Source organism: Haliaeetus albicilla, chromosome 1, assembly GCF_947461875.1.
Source record: "Haliaeetus albicilla chromosome 1, bHalAlb1.1, whole genome shotgun sequence".
In the NCBI taxonomy this organism is placed as follows: domain Eukaryota; kingdom Metazoa; phylum Chordata; class Aves; order Accipitriformes; family Accipitridae; genus Haliaeetus; species Haliaeetus albicilla.
This window is the reverse complement of record NC_091483.1, coordinates 1,182,078-1,195,916: the sequence shown is the minus strand read 5'-3', so window position 1 is coordinate 1,195,916 and position 13,839 is coordinate 1,182,078. Positions and strand designations below refer to the sequence as shown.

The 13,839-nt window shown below is 39.8% G+C and overlaps 1 long non-coding RNA gene across 3 annotated transcripts in view; it reads right to left on the bottom strand.

Annotated features, from left to right (window-relative positions):
* Window positions 1-13,839, bottom strand: part of LOC138687500 (uncharacterized) — a 78,095-nt gene that overhangs the window by 49,136 nt on the left and 15,120 nt on the right. For all 3 annotated transcript variants that reach the window (XR_011326713.1, XR_011326708.1, XR_011326711.1), the window contains exon 5: window positions 4,418-4,743. This is a non-coding gene — a long non-coding RNA (uncharacterized lncRNA). The remainder of the gene's footprint in view (window positions 1-4,417; window positions 4,744-13,839) is intronic.

Here is a 13,839-nt window from a genome sequence, read left to right as displayed (position 1 = left end):
CCCAAATTGCCTGTACTTGTTAGTCCTTACATTTCAAAACAGCTCTCATGGGGGTGGTTTTGGTAAAAGATGGGCCCATATACATGCCCATGTCCAGGAATTACAAAGAGTTGCAGTTGTATGGACTTTGATCCTTTGAGCACTAAGCCAGCAGAGCAGGGATGTCAGAGAACAGCCCCAGGGAGGTGAAAGACATCTCTGATCACACCAGCCATTGCTGACTTGTGCTCGAAGCTGAGCTCCGGAGCAAGAATTCTGAGCTCAGAAGTGGATACACCTGGCATGAGATAATTAGACACTGTTGTGGTTCCACTGTCCTCAGATGTTTTTAGTAAAACAAGCGTTGTTAAGATACGACTTCAACCTGAACCCGCTCAGTGGCACAAAGTTGTGAGGTGCTCAACCAAAAGTGCTCAAGGTTATAGCGTCGTAACAGATCGCAACATTGATCGCGCTTGCATCCTCTTTCATTAATGACTGAAGAATGCAGGAAGCTTACAAAACTGAACATTAGCTTTGAAAGTCCCAACACAGTTAATAATTCACGTTTACTAGAATTTTACTATTTCAAATAGAATTCCACCCTGAAGAAGCAGGATATCACCTCTGAGTTCACGTTGAGTTCAACTTGAAAAGCACAACGGTACAGTATGTGCTGCTGGATATAACAAAATAAAGAAAATGACTACAGCTAAACTGAGATTATCGAACCTGAGAGAGTTGCTGGAATCAATAATCTCCAACTGAAAGCCTACCACGGTGGTCTGATCCAGAGGACATTTATTACTGTATAAGGAGCACTGGCCCAAGACACTAGACAAAACGCAATAAATACATTTTTCATTTATGAGTGCAGTGATAACCTGGACAGTCAACTAAGATCCTTTAACAACAACAAAAAATCATTCATCTCTTTGGCCTTTTGTTAAATCTTTTTGATGCTTCACAGAGGTTTAGGAGAAGCTGTGGTCAGGGATCAGGAGCTCAGAGGCAACTGCCTGCAGGTGATAGTCATATAAAAGATAAAAGGGCCATAATACCATATGGCATCCAAGCAATCAAAAAAGAACATTGGCAGAGAAGAAAAATAAGAAAAAAAAAAAAAGCCTGAGGTACACAATTCAAGTTGTATGTTTCCTTTAAAAAGAGATACAGAATAAATCCTACTTTTTTACCATTATAAATTACTCTTCTTTTTAAATAACATGAAACGATGACATTTAAGGTAACATCTAAAGGTCAAATAAAAAAAGCAACAGCTTCTAGCTTGTCCTTTCCAGAATGAAGGATAATATCTGCAACTAAGATTTTTAGTAGCATCTACCTAAAAAGTCGCATCCTAAATAAATGCTATTATTCTTCAAACATGCAGCGCTACTGGGTTCTTTCCACTCTTGAAATCAAGCCAAATATTTATGTATATAATACGGTTTTATCACAGCCATTCTAAAAAAACAATTCTTTGCATTAGGCCTTTCTTAATGAAATGCTGCTGAGATTCTCAGCTTAATCTTCTAATTATTTGGTTATGAGCAGAGTTCATTGTGGTTTTTGAAGATCAATATTACTTTAAATTAAAACTCAGATTCTCAGGATAACTCTTAATTGCTGAATGAAGAAACTGAAGATAATGTTCAGTGGGACTGTTGTAAGGAACTGATATTTTGTCATATACTTTTCGGTGATCGTTTCAACTTTTTTTTGCATCCACAGGATATCACACTTCGGTAATCCCACGACAAGAAATCATTTGAGGACTCATGGCTACATTTCTGCATCATATCAGGCAAGGTTTGCACAGACTTTATCCCTCATTCCTCCCACCTCAGTTTAGGCACCTACATTGGAAGACAAGTCACTCCGAGCACCTTCTCATGGTGCTTCAGTCAACTTCTATTTCAAGGCCTGTCAGGGACTCCTGCATCTTTCCACTTCACGGACTCCCAGCTGTTACAGCCCAGGTGAATCCTCTGGCTAAAATCAGGTGGAATGAAACGAGCCAGAGGGTAGACTTTGGACTAGACTTCAAAAGAAGCCTTGCATTTATTTCAAAAGTAGCTTAATGTTAAGATTCTATCTCTTTCTCATGTCTTCCTCCTTAATTTAGAAGATGATAATTCTTCTCTAGCTATCAGAAGTAATCCTTGGAGTAACTTCTTTAGATATTTAAACCCATATATTTTTGTAACCAAGCAGGTAGACAGGAATATGTTAGGCATCTTATCAGTTGGCGTTTTATGTGAAATTCTGGGAAAAACGTCCTGTTTGAAGTTTTAGCGCTTCACAGAATTTGCAGCAAGTTTGAAGATCAAAAGCAAGACACAAATAACAATGAATTTGTGTGAATTTCTCATTCTCACTCTCACACTTCACACTGCTACAGTATTTTGTATATATTCTGAAGACAGAAGTCTTTCTAGATTGGAGGGGGAAAAAAAACCCAAACCAAAACCCAAAAGGCCCAGATACAGAAGTTTGTTTCCTAACATAGTCAGAGGAACACGAAGCATATATATCTGCATTTGGTGATAGAGGAAAACTTAAAGAACATTCATTTTTGCATTGTTCTGCATGTCTCCTTATAGCTCTGATGGAAGCTAGAAATACTATTACGGGTCAAATAAAGTAATATGTGTACATTTTTGAGCCTACAAAATGGATGTCAATTTGAAGGACTTTGTAATTTTTCTGATTCATCCATTGATTTCCTTATTAAATAAAAGCTAAGGAGGCCTCACACTTTAATAGCCAAAAGTACATTTCATTAGAAAAAACTTCCTAAAACTCCCTTTTGCTTGCAATGATGCAGACTGTTGAAGTGACTCTACCTGTTCTTTATCAGCTACCACAGCTGACATCTTCCCTTCACAGTTGCCTTTGACTGGTATTTCTATGGCAGACATAAGTAATCATCTGCTTGGGAAAGCAGCATTAAGTATTATTTAATATTATTCCTTTAATATGCCCTTTATATGACTTAGCAACTGGCAATACGAAGGAAAAATAGCATTACAGACTACCAGCTGACTTCCCATAAACCACTAACAGAGCATCAGCGCGGGTGACCACAGTATTTTGGCGCTTCATCCACTAGCTCACTAACCCTAGTCAGAAGCCCTGGGAAGCCTGGCTTGAGAATATATGTTAACTGTGAGCAGACATATCACAAATGCTTTGGAGATGGAGCTACATTCGGATTGAGTCTGAAGACATAATCACTTCTTAAACCTGGAAGTACTGCCTCCCTGTATTCTGCTGCTCTGGACAATTTGTCCATAGGTTAACCGGCTAAGTCCTCAGCAAGCACTCATCTCAACACAATATGGGAATCTCTGAATAGAATTATGCCCATGGTATACATTCTTTAGGAAAAAATAACTACTTTGGTTGCAAAGTAAAGTACTGAACCATGATGAAGAGTTGCATCACATACAAGCGATTTCTAGCAAGTTAAACATTGTGGCAGACATTTTCAAAGCCTCATAAGGACCACAGATAACCCCTTCCCATCATCATTAATTGGCTATAAGGCATCCAGAGCCCATGTCAGCTTTGAACATTTCAGAGTCGATGAGGGATATTTGTTCAAATTCCTATTTCATGTTTGGAGGGTCTATTCTGCTACAGTTGAGTAAAAACAGATTGCAAGTTCACTCTAGTGGGATTAGTCTCCTTCATGTGAGGGGACTAACCAGGATTCATGTCTTCCTATTGTTCTCTGTACAACCTTTATCAAAAAGTGCAACCCCGGAGTACCGACACCTGATGTACTCAAAACAGGGAGATATACTGCGTTGCTCTGACCTCATCATATCCTGCAGAGAACCACTAGGTTAATCCAGGGTAAGTGAGACACTGATGTTTAGAGCAGGCCTGGTTTACAGCAGAATATTCGTCTCTAAATGGGGGATGGGAAGAAGTGTCCAGAAGCATTATTTATAAATGAAGATAAGTGCTGGCTAACTTTCCTGCCTTATGCTTATATCATCTAATTACTTTGGCATGGTATTTCGCTCTTTCATGTTCCAAGTCTGCTTTGTGCTCTAGCAGTTCACATCATTCTCCTTCCTATCTCTTACAATTTCTTTCCCCTCCCTTTAGATACACCATTAACAATCCTAAATAAACCGAGCTTCAGGGGTTTTTATATGCTTGGTGTGATATAATTTCTGCTCCCAGTTTCCAACCAACACTACTTATTTTTTTGGCTGCAAGACAATATGCTATGATGGGCACGCTTTTAATGGGATCTCCCAGACCCCCATGTCAATCTCAAAACACCCCAAAAATAGTAAGAGCTATGAATCCCAATGGCTAGGTTCTGTAATTTGGGGAGGGGGAAGTCTAGAACTATGACAATTTTTAAGCAACAGTGAAAACTGAGTGAGGCGAAAAAGACATAAGATATAAAACTTACCTGGCTGTATTAATCGTCTTTTTATAGAGCAGGGCCTTTCCTCCAGTATTGTTTTTAGTTCAGCAATCTCTAGACTTCCCAGACTGTTTAACATCCTAAGAGGAGTGGCTTTCCTCCCTTCACCTCTGGCTGTGGGATCCTTCCCGTGCCTGTCACAGTCACCCCCAGCGCTGCACCTTTCTTCAGCACGGGCTTCTTTCCTCCTCCATTCCAGAAACTTCTCCCAGCTGTACATGCTCCATCACCTGCAGGGAAGGATCTACCTTCCCATCTTCCCTCTGTCGGGCGACGGGCTGCAGATGAGACAAGGCAAAGAGCCAGCCTTTCTAGGGAACACATGGTAAACCACAAACAAAGAAATAAAACAGGCACCATCCTGAACAGACTGGGATATTATTTCCAAAATTGTATTCTTTGGCATTCCCTAATGTGACCTTTCTAGAAATTTTTCTTGCCAGCTCTGAAACAGAAAAAGACAGAGACAGCCCCAGGAGAAAATACCAGTCTGGTTGGAGCCATTACAGGCTTGTGGGTACCTGCACCAAAGGGAAGCCTTTGTGGTGGGGGAAGATTAATAGCTGGACTAAAAAGAGGTCTAAGAAAAGGTGGGAGATCATCTTCAGCTTCCTATCCTGAACAGGGCAAAAACTTGCCCTGTTTGATGTAAGAATGGGATGCTGAGTCTCCATAGCAGGGTCCTCAGCACTACCCCCCCATCTGGCTTTTGCTGCTGGAGTAGGTGGCCTGGCATGGTGTAACAGGGCAAAAGCAGCTCAGTTCCCACCAGGGAGAAGCCTTGGCCTCATCCAAACACATCGTCCGCAGCCTTCCCTCGACACAGAGATGCTTTCAGCTTGAGCAGTATCAATAATGCTTTTGCAGAGGAAGCCGATGCATTCACGTGTGAATATATGTATGTCCAAGTGTTATCTTCTACAGCACATTAAGTTAAACGTTCAAACTGCAACATGGCTTATGGCTTGTATGTGCTATTAAAAAGGTCTGTACGTGACACAACTCTTTCAGTCTCAACATCTGCAAATCCCTGAAGCCTAACGGGATTTTTAAATGCTTCATCTGTTTGATCTTCCTAACACTAACAATTCTTTCAACCTTACTACCTGTACCTCCTTTGTTTTGAGTTAGCCGAGTTTTAATACCCCAGTAAAGTTTCATAAATGTATCTTATGGAAAGGACATTTCCTAATCCCAAATTGAGGTAATGAGATATAATTCCTCACCAAAATGGTCTAATTACAGTGTATTAGAAAATGACAAATCTCTCTCTTGAAGAATAAGAAAATCAGCAGGTAGCTGGGAGAATAGATTATGTTTAATTATAAATATTTTCACTACACTGTTAATAACATGACTTAGGAAAAAGATTAAAAATATAATGTAAATCCTTTGTGCATCCATTTTTAAACAAGTCTTTAGTTCTTCTATACACAAATATGTATCCGGCTCTAGCATTCATTTGTTGAAACTAGATCAGTACCAGGGGAATCTTTGATCTGCACAATTATCAATTAGATAATTAAAATCAGAAGAGTGAAGATGCTTTGAAGATTTATTAGTAACTTAATTTATTCTCAGTTATTAATTTTCATTGCATAAAATTGAAAAACATGAAACAACAAAGCGTGCATGCTGTCTCTGTAGCAGTCTTTGAACTAACAAGTCTCCTATGAGTTCTAGGATGTATATTCTGGGTTATTTAATTATATAGTACATGTATTCCTAAGAAAATATAGACAGAGTCTGTGAGGGATAGATTTGTGATTAGTATTGTAGCAAATAATATATCTATATTTGAGGTTTTATGAAAAACCAAGTAAGTTTTGAAGTATTTAATTATATTTTCTCTTCAAATTTACTCTAAAAATGCCTTCACCCTGGAATAAGAACAGGGTGGATGTCATCATTACAGTTCAGCCTTTTTTTTTTTTTCACTCTATTGCATTGATAAGAATTAAATGTCAAACATCAGGCAAATCACACCATCTTATGATTACACACAATAGCCCGCTGCTTAAATTTAAATAATGGAACCTCATCCTTCCTTACACGGATTAAAGAAAAGATTTTTAAACTTACGCAGTCTGTTTGTATTTACCAAAGATACTACACAGTGACTTTGTACTCTCATGTGCAAAAGTACGTGTGCCACATGATTTTCTTCCACTCAGGGGCAGTGATTACTCTAGAGTTACTCTTTCTGTGAAGCTGAGTATAATTAACTAATCCAAGTGGTTATTTGGAAACTTAGAGGACAGAAGAAATCTCTGGACTAGCTGACATAGTGGAATGACCGAAAAAAACAAATATACAGGGGGTAAAAAAATATATAAGGCTTAGCCTACTTTAAACACTTAGATACATGAAAGACACATTGGGTAGGAATACTACCAAAAACCCCACTGTTTGAATTTTTTGAGGGTAAAGAGTTTTTAAAAAAACATAGCGCGCAAGTCAAAACAATGGAGATGGATAGTCCATCTGTAGATTACAAGCTTCAGAAAGAGTTAAAAAATCTTCAGTTCAGAAATATTTTTTCTGGATTTTGTAAGAAACCAAAGTATTTGAGGGAGTTTGAGGGGGAAAAAAAAGCCTTTTTGAAAACCATTTATTGAAAAAGTAGAAACGTTGACAGCCCTGGGGTCTCTTTCTGTTACAAAACCTTTCCAACACCAAGGTTCTTTCCACCAGAATGCTCTGAGGCAGGAATGGTGATCCATCTCAGAAAAAAGAAGGAAGCATGTCAGAACGTTTCAGCAGCAAGCCACGCACCTGATACCATACAGGCTGAGTTTCATCATTTAAATATCATAGAAAATTACCAAAAATGAAGCTATGCATCATAACAGCCACATAAGCCTACCTCCTTGAGGAAGGATTTAAAGAGCTCTATCATTCAAGATCTGTTTGTGAGCCTGATTTTGAAAGGCTCATGTCAAGTATTCTGTTCATTCACCTCATGTACTCAAATGAGGAGATGCCATTTGTTACTAACATGTACAAAGAAAACAAGAAAAAAGAATGGTATCTCCTGTCAGTAACAGAAGTTCAGAGAATGAGCATTCTGCCTGCCCACCCACCCACAGTCTTTATGCAGTTTTTTCTATGTGGATAAAGGGCAAATAACTGAAGATTCAAATTGCATCGTAGATGAAATCCCAAAAGTTACTCTGTTCAGTCACATGCATCTACAGTAATTTGTTCTAGGAATCAGGCTTTCCACCACCACCTCATATACATGATATTTTTAGTATTTCCTGGTTTCAGTTAGGAGAGAAATCACAAAAAGATAGCTTTTCTTATGTATTTTTCTATGTATTTCCGTTGCCATTGTACCTTAGAAGGAAACCATAGCAGAGAAACAAAGCTCAGCAGGATAATAAGCATCTGGACCGTAAAAGAGGCTGAGTGAGCTCTTCCATTCAGATGAGTATTTAGGTAAATGTTACTTTAATTGGAAGTGACCAACATGCCTTTAAGCTAAATACAAAAACCTAGCCCAGTGAACTGTTATTGCAAATGCGAAATAAAAAGCATCAGCTGTGTCAGATGAAAATAATCTCTTTCTAATGTCACAGAGCTGAGTAAAGATAGAGTTACAACTTCTACTTCAAGCTCCCTGATACAAATAATAAGTGGAATGACATGATCTCTGGCATGCACCAGAAGAAAACAACCTGCATTTTGCTAAGTTAATTAAATGTTTTTACCGCACTATGGATAGCTTATTGTTCAGAGTGGTCAGACACTATGCCAAGCAATCATCATCATAAGCTATCCCTCTCCTCCCTAATTTGTTTCGACAAAGCCTACAGTATCGTCTTTTTTATTTTTTAATTAGCATTCTGAAAAAGCATGTGCACGCTGCTGTGTCCTTCCTCGGGACGAAGCTGAGGAAGACCCTGGCGGCAGCAGCAGCCACCGCTGCCTCTGCCCTTATTATTCCATGGCTGGCAACTGGCTTGGCCACCGCTGCAGACAGGCACAAAGGAAAGCTGCCTCTCATATTCACGTACTACACAGCGTATTTCCCACATGGCTTCTGGACAGTAACAGAGACAGCAAGTTCTCAACAAATGAATTTTTATGATAAACAAACTGTTGCTGCTTTAAAGCTAAATAAAATAGTTTTAACTTGATGAAGTGTTTGATTGAGAACTCACATTTTCACTCCAATATATCTTTCCCTTTCAGACCATAGTCTGATCATTTACAAAAATGCTGGAAATGTACCTCAAATTTGAACATAGTTACTCTGAATTACTTTCTAGTAATTCAGAATGCAAAGCAGCATTTCCCGTGATTTGTGCCATTCTGATAACTTGGAATAGTCAGGAACTGAGTTCATGGCTGCTTTGCATTCCCAAAGTGACACAAAACAAATGGATTGTACTAGGGAATTCATCCTTTCTTAAGTTCTCTTCTCCCTTCTTTCACCAACGTTATATCAAATAACTAATGCATCACAAAACCCCAAAAACTTTTACTGAAGAAATAAGGAAGTCATACATAAAAGTTGCAATATTGCTTCATTGGAAAATTTTCATACTCATTTTTTCTTTCTTCAGAAACCCTGTCCAATACTCCATAACAAATTCATTCAGCCGTGAAAACATCCTTAGTGCTCTGCAATGCACGGCGCGTGGAAACTGTGGTGCACCAGGGAATACAGCCTGCACACACACACACGCACGCACACAATCAGGTAGGTAGGTATACGGCACACTGAGGGGCTGGCAGAACACTCTGTTTTGGTGCAGAAACGCAGCTGAGCAAGGAAAGAGGAGGCTGTAGTTTGTTCCACGGACTGCCCACAACAGGCAGAGGAAAACGACGTGCTTCAGCCAAAACCAACAAACGTGCTGCTCCTCTCCTCTGCCTCCCAAGTCCTGTGGGGCAGAGAGGTTCACCCAGAGCATCCCGTAAGTCAGAGCTGTCAAAACTGCCAAGGAAACTGCACGCGAGTCCTATGCTAGCCACGAGCACGGGACAGATCTGTGCGTGGACCTCTTTCTTCAGGGGGTGCGTACGGGTTCCTTGTGGGACCGGGGAGAAAACTGCACTATCTGATACATACATCCACTTACACAGAAGCTCAGCAAAGAGGGTAGAGCTCAGAGTCCTAGGAGAGAAAATGGGAGTAACAGTTTCCTGAGGATTGCGAAGCCAACACGCTATTAAATGTACCGTCTAACATTGTTCTGTTCTTCCACTCTTGCAGCTACCACATGTGATGGACAAAATCCAAGTTAAACACTCTCACCAGAGCATGCTCCAAGACAGACGACTGGGCCTCAGGCTTCGCCAATACAATGTAGTTCTATTCTCTATTTATTTTTGTAGTTCAAAGACCTGGCAGTAGCCCATTTGATGCCTGCCATAAGGACCAGTGCACTCCTGATTACCGCCATGAGATTTCCAAGCCAACAGACGGCATGTATTCCAGTGTATGCCAGTCACCAAGATAGGCTACGTACAAATAGCAGCGGGATTCTCTGAAAGAAAGAAAAAAGCCAGCTCCCATTTCCACTTTGAACCCCCCCATGATAGGCTGCCAGCTTGAGGACCTTGCTTTAATCACAGCTACCACATGAAAGAGTTTATTCTGTTTATCTTGGTTCATTTAGGAAACCAGTGATAAGTCTGCCATGAAAAAATTCCATCTTCTCCTGGAAGCTGGCATACTTGTCCCAAGATACGGGCTTCGATTTCATTTTAAGTGCAGTTATTTACAGTCATATCACAGAGTGCATGAGTTTTCTCATTCTACCAGATGACTTCTTTTCCCTAATAAGCAAGCTGTGAATACTTCAAAATTCCTCTCAAGTACAACGGCATCTCTGAGTGGAAGTGGTGGGAAAAGGGCAGCAGATCCTCCTAAAGCCGCAGCTCAAGTGTGCAGGCTGCATCCTTGGTGTGTGCACCCAGCCAGGCAGCAAAAGCTGCTGGAAGAAGAGCTGTGGCACACACATAGGAGGGGACGAGGTGCGTGACGCGACCAACCTTTCTTTCTCCCACTAGACTTTCCGAAGCCGATAGGACAAGCACAATATTAAATAAAGACAGGAGACTGGCATCCAACTACTGAATATGAAGACGGAGCATTACTTTGCCATGGAATAGCAATAACAGAGAAAAACAAAGATGCAGACTAATTGCAGATAAAATCATATAGCCCTCTTCTGCACGAGCTAGCTGCATTTTTTTGGCTGTGGAGTATTGTGGATAACCAAACAGGTACTCCTGTCCCTGTAAATCAGAGCAGCATATATACGTTTTAACTTTGCTACCATCTCTCGACCCCTGCCTGCCACCAGCGCTGTTTGTGGTGTAGCCAGATTCTGCAGTGCTGTTGCATTAGTTTTCTGGGCTCTCTAGGTAACTCTTAGGGCTTAAGTGTCAATGATTGCAATTCTCTCTCTGCTCATAAGGAGTTTTAGAAGGTGTGACATGGCCGACAGGTTCTTTTGAACCCAATGGATGCCAGGTAGTGGCTGTGGTGATGATGGGAGACTATTTAGGCACAGGTTGCGAACGGACTTTGGAAGCAGATGGTAGCAGTCTGCTGTAACCAAGCGAAAGACATTTATGGACATGTTTGATTCCTGGAAGCTACGTGAAGCCTCAACTTCTGGCAAAGACATAAATGGGAATGGAGAGGAAAACTCTTCCCATATTTGCAGAAAGATGCATAATTTTCAAATTCTGAAGGATCATTATATTCAGCACAACCATTTTTCCTCTTGAAATGTAGGTTATATTACTACATTTACTTCTGATTTCTCAGCCCTTGGCACCCATAATTCAATTTTCCAGTTTAAAAAATTGCTGAGGTCTCTATGCTGATATCTTAGCAAACACAATATTTCATCTCTAACTGTATCCTGTTTAGTCTGGATTTGTTCATGTTCACGAGCAGGAGATTTGAAATACAGCCTTACAGAATAATCCGTAATAAACACACAAAAGTGACAGGCAATAATTTCATAGTTTTCATGGGAGATAACATAAGATATTTTGCAAAACGTTGCCATATCATGTGATTGTGCCAATTTACCTCTCACTGTAAGACAGAGTTATTCATATTGCAAGATTTTAGGAGATGCTACTATAAATCTTGCAGTATCTTGCAAATGTGCAATTACTCTTCACAAGTGCCCAGATGGGGATTATATCTCATTATATCAAGTGCTATGCAAAAAACAAATGTCTGGCTGTAATTAATGGGGTTGGAAACTTCAAGAAGAACAGATCTGCTGATGAAAAAAACACAAACGGTCATAGTTTCGGCTTGAATAACAACTCAAATGACTGGATGTTTATGTTAACCTTGTCCAAAGTATGCAATCATCCTGAGAATGCAAAACTGGACTGAATCACAAAACTGGACCTTCCTTCCAAGCTTTCCACTATGTCCTTTGTGTGTCTATGTGTCAGAAATATGTCAAAAAAATTTCCTTTCTCATGCTACAGTAGCATTTAGATTTCTGACCTTTTTTAGAAACAGAAGTAACAGATCCCTGGGAAAAAAAAAAAGAAAAGCAGTTTTTATACAGCATTAAGGTTAGAAAAAGGTCCATTTTGGTGGAAGCTTAAACAAGTTCCTATTTTATGCTTGAACTGATTCACTCAAACACCTAGACCTGATCACTCACATAGGCATAACGTGGCATTGCCAAATTCCCAATTACAAGCTCTAACCAAATTTTCCAACAAAAAACATTCCCATTCCCCCTGCCTGGAACCTTAAAACATGTCAACGAATAATCAGTTCCCTTCACGTACCACTGCAGCATTCTGCAAACAGACCATCCCTGGATTTTCCTGCTCAAGAACTGCTTGTGGCCAATACACACACTTTGCAGTATTTCAATTTAATTTGCTCCAATAACAGATTTCCCCAAAGAAACATCTTTGGACGATCTCAAGTGCATGCCAGAGACAGCCAGCTGTACAGGCTTCGGTTTTTCCCTGAAGTTTTCTGTAACATTATTAGCTGAACAGGCTCAGCTGAGTATGTATTCAGATATGCTTTTATTAAAATTGACTTTCAATGTTAGTCATGAACAGATCTTCATACTTCTAAACATTTTTTCCCTTAGTGCCAACACACTTAAAGAAAATTGCATCTAAATAAAGTTCTTCTCACTGTTTAATAAACTTTTTGATTAAACACACCAAGTGTTGATCCATCTCTAAAATATTTTTAGATGCTTTGAGATGCAAGTTTTCAGTTTTCTCTAAAAATTACCTATTACATCTATTCCAAAGGAAGCATGGGACAAGTCAGATGAGAGTTTTAAGGCGTAAAGTGAAAACAGCTGAAATTTTTCATTCAAGAAAAATGACCTTTTCTGAAAAGAAGGCTTCGAATTTATGATTCTACCAATTTTTCTCTCATTCTCAGAAGTGTTGAGAAGCAAAACGGAGATCAATTCCTTTTCCTTTCTACTGGAAAAGGAGCCAAAAAGCAGAGGCAGGCAAATTCCACTTACCTACCTTTAAGTTCAGCCTCAGCAGTGTCATTCGTCAGTCAGGACCAATGTCAGGATTGCACACTTATTAACTGAGTTCCTTTTATTGAATCCTTGCAATCCTTACTAACACGTAAGCCGCAAAGCATGAAAGTATGCATTCATTTTGAGTTCAGTTTGTAGAACAAGTAACCAGGAAAACCACTGCTCTGCCTCCCTTTCCCTCCAGCTCCCAAAACCTGTCTTGAAAATGTTTAATGACCCTAACCCTGCAATGGTGCAAATGGATGCCGTTTCTTAAACAGACTGTCATAAACACATGATGAACAAGGGGAACTGTAATGGCTATTTTTAGATGGATGGCACCAGTTTCAGAGAAAACTTCTTTAACAAAAAAGGGCTTTCGGATCACCCTTCCTTATATGCAGCTACAGCAATCTACCTCAGCTTTCTCTACAACAAAAAAAAAGAGTAAGTGATGTCCAGCACCATGCCTGGGCTTTCTGCTAGACGGAGAGGACACATCCTGCAGGCTCCATGGACCAGCAGCTGTCACTTAGCAATGACTTGGCTGACTGTGGGAAACTGCAACCCACACATTTCTTCTCCTGACTTACTCATTTGCTCTTCTGACTTTTCTTTGCAGTTTCTTCCATCCAGTCTGTGCATAATCAACTTCTCTCTCTAAATAGTGCTTAGGATGCGAACCTCAGGTTTTCTTCTTGCTAGAATTCCTGCTTGCTTAGTCCCACTTGCTGTAATTTTGTACTTGTTATTTCTGTCTAACACTATGCTCTTACTAGAGAATTGAAAAGCTTGCAGTAATTGGCCCTAATAGTTGCCCTTGAAAGATTACTGCTGGTTTATGTTTGGGAATACCAACTCTGACAAGGTATGCCACCACTTAATTTGTACTTGAACCATTTAGTA